Source organism: Pipra filicauda, unplaced genomic scaffold (genome assembly GCF_003945595.2).
Source record: "Pipra filicauda isolate LSUMZ 115617 unplaced genomic scaffold, ASM394559v2 scaffold415_size613988_pilon, whole genome shotgun sequence".
Taxonomy (NCBI): Eukaryota; Metazoa; Chordata; class Aves; order Passeriformes; family Pipridae; genus Pipra; species Pipra filicauda.
The window spans coordinates 78,686-85,221 of NW_024104549.1; positions in this window are offsets into that span (position 1 = coordinate 78,686).

Here is a 6,536-nt window from a genome sequence, read left to right on the forward strand (position 1 = left end):
ATTGGGGGCTTAGACACGGCTTTGGAAATTCCACAGCCACCCCAGTCAGTCTCTTCTCATGTCTCACCCTCCTGGAAGTCAGTAAGTTTTGCTCTAATGGTTAAATTAAACCTTTTCCTGCTGATACATAAGGCAGCCTCCTCACACCCTCTCTGCCATGAGATCCTCCCCACCCTGAACACCAGCCAGCTGAGCCCAGGTTGATGTGCTCCCTTAGGAAGTGACGGAGGGAAGTTGATGCTGGAGAACACTTGAATGAGGGCATTGTATCCCTGACTGCAACAAAAGCCAGCGGGACACCAAACCCTGCTCTGCCACAGCCTGTCTATATTTCACTGGTGATTCCATCTGCCCCAGCACTTCCTTCCCCATTACAGTGAAACACTCCTCTGAAATGTTCTGAGGTCCTCTGAGGGTTTGTGCTGGGAGTGGAGTGTTGGCTGTGTGTTCACAGAGAACTGATATTCTTAAGTGAATTCGTATCTGCTTTCTGAGGGCAAACAGGACTGGTAACTATGGCCAGTCCTTTTACAGCACCCACCACACTCTCTGCTCTGGGGATGCTGTATCCCAATAAAAATGTGGGCTGTGCAGGCACCTCATGGTACAATAAGTCTCCCTGGGTGAAATGAATGTGCTTGGACCTGCTCTCCAGCAAAAAACATGGGATTAATGGCGAGTCTCCGCTGGAACTGCTTACTCAGTCACCTAATTCCTGAGGATTGAAGAAGAGGGAGGCACTACCTGAAGCAGTGAATGGTGGAGAAACTGAAACACAGAGGATTTCTCCACCTGAACAATGTCTCGTTCCAGTTTCCTCCTCGCCTCCTGGAGCCTGGGAACCTGTATCCCACTCTCCAGAGCTCTGTTCCTGCGCAGCTGATGCAATTCCTCAGCAGTTGTTGCAGCATGGAGAGAGCCCTTGGCTGCACTGGAGCTGACACCTGGTGGGACTCCACAGCCACTACAACCTTACTCCATCCCAGGCCGGGTTGCATCAGACTCATAGTTTGAATAATGAGAAGGAAAAACGCTCGTGTACATAAGGGCAGGGGTTTTTAAGGTATTTTTGGCTGCTTTGCTCTATGAGCAATATGACCTTTATTTTCTGGAACTTCCTTCTCATTTCTCAGTCCAGACTTTCCGAGGTTTCCTTTTACTCACTTCATTTCTATCAGGTTCACTCAATTATTTGTACTTCTCTTAAGAAATGACAAAGTGGGGTTAAAAATACCCGGAGTGCTGTGAATGGGGCTGAGCCCCAAATTGTACCCCTGGACCCACAAAACCCTGACTCCAGGGTGAGGAGAGCCAGGGACCTGTGCAATGACATTGGCATTTAAACTACTTTTAAGTCACCTTGGCAGATAAATGAGTGGAAAAATATCAAAACTTGTTCATAAATAAGTTGGGAATTGAGCAAAACAAGCCTGGTGACACGTAAGGAAAAGCAGTTTGAGCTGGTATCATCCAGACTCCATCCCTGATATTGTGGATCCTGCTTGCACAGGAAAGATAAGCCATCACTAAAGAAGCTTATGTAGTCTAATTAATGGTTCACCAGCCTAATTAATGAAGATCCAGGACAGACATAAAGCCAGTCTAAGATTTCTGCTTTCTCATCACTGTTCTGGGAACTGGATACGACTGGAGCAGATTGATGAGGGCCAGTGTCCCTAAAGGTGTGACAAGAGCTGGACAGAGCTTTTCTGGGCAGTTGCTGGAGCATTTAATCAGCAGCAGCTTTGCTATTGGGCTGGAAAATCCTGTCATGGCTCAGTGACACCACAGACACCTGACACACTTGAAATATTCCCATTAAAGCTGGTCTGATGAAACAGTGGAAGCAAAGCCCAGTCCCTGTAGCGACCCCTGATTGATAAAGGACAAGCAAAGGAAGGCAGTGACACGTGCAGGGGAATTTAGCTGCTCTATGAGGAAGTTTGACTGGAATAGCGTGAAAACAATCACTACCCCAGGAGCCCTTGTCCTCCTGTGCTCACTCACAGACATGAGCACACACATGTGCTGGTATTGAGTTACCAAAACCTTTCTCTGAGGAGAATTTCTGGATTCTGGTGCTTTTGAGGGTGGTGGTAGATTGGGAAGCCACGTTCAGCAAACAGTGGGAGCAGATCTCTCCCACGTGGCAGCTGTTCATGGGGAACAGCTGACAGAATTCAGTGATTTTGTGCTGCTCTGGAAGAGAAGGTGAATGCTCCATGCAGGATCCCTTGGCAGCACAGTCAGCATTCCCTCAGCACCCTCAGAGGCAGGTTCAGCTGTTTTACACAAATCAGACACTACAGAGTTCTCCCATTTAAAACCAGAGCTCAGGGAGGGGGAAACACAAACTCCTTTGCTCTGGCTTTGTGGTGGAGACTTTCTTATTTATTTGCTCCGGTTTTCTTTTCAAAAACCCCAACAAAATCCCACTGGAATGGCAAAAGTAAGGGCTTTCACAGATCCACAGGGAATTTTTGGCCGCAAGTACGGCGATTTGCTGACGGATTTAGATGGATGTCCCTCTGGATGTGGACCTGAATACAGCTTTGTACACACTTTGTACACACTTTGTACTTCCCTCCAGGGAAACCTCTGCCTTCCTCGGCTTCCTCTGTTTCCAAGATATTAAAGCACCAATTTCCAAACAGAAAATCCAGGAAGCCAATTGAATGACCGTGAGATGTTATCAGCTTCTGGTTATAAATGAGCCTTGAATGGAGCTGCCTTGCAGCAGCCGCCTGCCTGCTCCCAATCCACTTCCAGGTGCTCCAGCAATAAGCAGGAGCTGAGGGGCCTCTGCTGGACTGGGATAAAAAAATAGAATTCCCAACTTTTTCAAAGTCAGCCTTGGTTACAGACATGCCTTTGACCCTCGGTTGTATTTGCCTTCAGACGAATGACTCTGGCTGTCACCAGAGCCTGGAGGGCCTATTTTGGGTGGTTTTCTGCCTATTTTACTTCTGCAGAGGAGGAAAATTGCAACCTGAACCTGGAGGAGATCGAGGGACCTGTATTCTGACTCATTATGTGAAGCTTTCCAGCATGAAAGCTGCTCCCAGGTAACAAGTGACTGGATGAGAGGAAACGGCCTCAAGTTGCACCAGGATAAGTTTAGATAAGTTATTTTTTCATGGAAAGGGTTGTAAAGCAGACTGCCAGGGTAGTGGTGGAGTCACCATCCCTGGAAGTGTTGTGGATGTGACACTTGGGGACATGGTTAGTGGTGACTATGGTGACTGTGGTGGTGGTGCTGATGGTTGGACTTGATGATCTTAAAGGTCTTTTCCAACCTTAATCATTCCATGATTCTCTGAGTTATTCACCACACAGCAGTTAAAGAAAATATTTTTTTCCTGGGCATCCTGACATGTCCCAGGGCACACACAGCACTCGGAGCCCCAGGTCTGCTGATCTACTCCACACACTGCAGTTCCCAGGTGTTACCCTGGCATGATTTTTTGTTCCCTTGTGTAGTGCTCTACTCTCGCTCCACAGGTCTCCACCAAAATCCAAAATCCCACCAGCGTGGTTTGACTCCTCATCCCTGGAAGTGTCCAAGGCCAGGTTGGACTGGGCTTGGAGCAACCTGGTCAAGTGGAAGGTGTCCCTGCCCATCGCAGGGGGTTGGAATGAGATGAGCTTTAAGTTCCCTTCCAACTCAAACCATTCCATGATTCTATGATTCCCCATAAGCAGCCCCACAGATCTCTCTGTTTGCAGGGTTTATCTTCATCCTCATCTTTCTATACAGACGGAGTTGAAATCCTCCCAACACCAGCAATTCCAACCATTGCAATGCATGTTTGGTTGATTTAGTTACTGTGCTGTCAGCATGTCCTCCCGCCTAATCTGTGGCATTAATTCCTTCCTTGCTACTGGCTTCAGAAAGCATTAACAAGGGAAAAATAAATCAAGTGTTAGAGCACAAAGAAGACTTGTGGGAAAAAGCTTTTGAGCCTTTTCTGAGGCTTTCATGCCTGTTATTCTTTACTTTGCTGATACAGCTGGATTTACCATCCTGTTGAACGAGCATATTGCAGACTATAAAAAAATAACAAAGTAAAACCACGTGCTCTTTGTATAGGTCAGAGCTGGAGAGGGGCTGCCAGATACAACATCCCAGGACAACTTCAGAGCAGCAGAATGAAATGTGCAGACACAGGCAAAGTCCAGCTTATGCCTTCCTCCAAACAAAGCAGGAACAAAACCTGGGACAGAACAGAAGTGAGAGCGGGGACAACTGTGCGTGGGAACGTGTGTGTGGGCCCAAACTCGGAGCCACATCTGTCTGCCAGCTGTGCGCAGATGTTTGAGTGAGTGTGGGACTCCATCCATGCACAGTGTGTGGGAATGTGGAGTGGCCTTTCCCTGTGAAAAGCCCATGGAAAGAGCTTGCACTAGTCAGTTTTGGAGTCTTAAATTCGTGTTTTAGGGCATATTGGTGCTCTCACGTCTTTAGTGTCATCCATACACTCACTGTGTCCATCAGACTCTGCTGAGTAAGTCTCATCTCTTAAGGCACCATCATGCATACAGAGATTTCTCAGCATATATTTATATATTTATCCCTGAGAAGTTCATGCTCTGTTTCATGCTTATATCATGCTTTGCATTTTCAAAGTGCAGTGCAAAGCTTTTGTTGCCCTTCCATCCTCTTTTTTTCCATCAACCGTGAGAAACCAGGCCATAGAGTCCAAGGGATCAGAGAACGCACACCAAGACTGTTCTGCCCCACGCAGTTCCCCACATGGTGACCCCAAACATCGGAAACTACACCTAGAAATATGGAAAATAAAGGTTGGAGAATGCAATTTGAGCTCAGAGAACCTCTGAACATCCAGTTATTGAAAAAACATGAATGATGAAGCACCAAAAAGGGGGCAACTGGAGCACAGTGTGCAGGAGGACTTTTTGCTCCCTCAGTAAAAGCCTGGTGAAAGCTTTGAGGGTTAATTTCATAAAGATGCAACTTTTTCATTTCAAAGTCCCTTTAAAATGAGTTGGAAGATCTGGCCCAGAGGAATGAGTGACCTGTAGACATGAGGAGGGGACGTGTTTTCACACACTGGTGTCTTTTTGAGGTCGAAGACCAAGAAGCAGCAGGGAGACTTCCCTGCATGTCTTTCCAGGGAACTCAGCAGAGCTCCCACATCTTACATTGGCTGAGAAACTGCCCCGTTCACTTGACCCGGTCTCTCCGTAGTTTCTGTTCCCTTCCTGTGCATAAATATTGACACGGTGCAGCTTCAGTAGTAACCGTGATGTTTCCTGAACAAACACAAAAACAAAGCGCTGGTCAGGACGTTTGTTGTCTGCAACCTCAAAAATAACTTTCCCAGCTCTTCCCTTTGTGCTTCAGGGCTGCGTTTCCAAGGTCTGAGGTTCAAGTGTGGGTGGATGTTCAAAGCAAAGGATCCATCCTGCAATTCCATGGCACATACTGGATGTTTGGGATAATTTGGTTGGTGTTGAGCTGTACCTTCGTGGATATCCTCACTGGTTTGGGGCTAGGCGGTGGGTTGGAGTGATGAAAACCACCCTGCTTCCAGGTAATGTGGGGTTTTGTGGGAATTCAGGGAAAAATATAATGATTTTAGTCCTTCTGCTCCACAAGAAACAATCACAGAGGCAATTTTGATGCGCAGTGGGATGAAACTCACAGCTAAAACATGTCTTTCAACTCCTACTTACAGCACACATGCTGGTTAGGTGCTCAAAGGAGGCATTTTCCCACGAATTTTTCCCTGGGCTCAGCATCTGCATGAAACTCCATGATTCCATGTAAAGAACCCAAATCATTATTCCTTCCCTGATATCAAGGGAAAAAGCAGCTGCCTGGCATCACCTTGCAGTGCTTGCCACTTCCTTTGGCTCTCCACACCGGAGACTGGCCTGGATAAACCCCATTCCCAAAAGTTTGCAGCTGGAAGTGAAAATGCTTGCTCAACAACCCAGTCCCCAAGGAATTCTGCTGTAGTTTATTTTTATTTTATTTTGTTTCTGCACAGAGCCTCCATGAGGTGACAGAATCATTTAGGTCGGAAAAGAGCTCTGGGATCATCGAGTCCAACCTGTGGCCGACCCCTGCCTTGTCACCCAGCCCTGAGCACTCAGTGCCATGTCCAGTCATTCCTTGGACACCTCCAGGGATGGGGACTCCACCACCTCACTGGGCAGCCCCTTCCAATGTTTAATCACCCTTTCTGTGAAGAAATTCCTCCTAATCACAGAATCACAGAATATTTTGGGTTGGAAGGAAACTCTGGAGATCTTCCAGTCCAACCCCTCTGCCAAGGCAGGGTCACCTGGAGCAGGTGACACAGGGACATGTCCAGGTGGGTTTGGAATGACTCCAGAGAGGGAGACTCCACACCCTCCCTGGGCAGCCGTTCCAGTGCTCTGACACCCTCCATGGAAAGAAGTTCTTTCTCACGTTGAGGTGGAACTTGTGTTTTATTACGGCCACTGCTCCTCATTCTGTCACTGAGCACCGCTGAAACGAGTCTGGGACATCCCTTTGTCCAACCTGA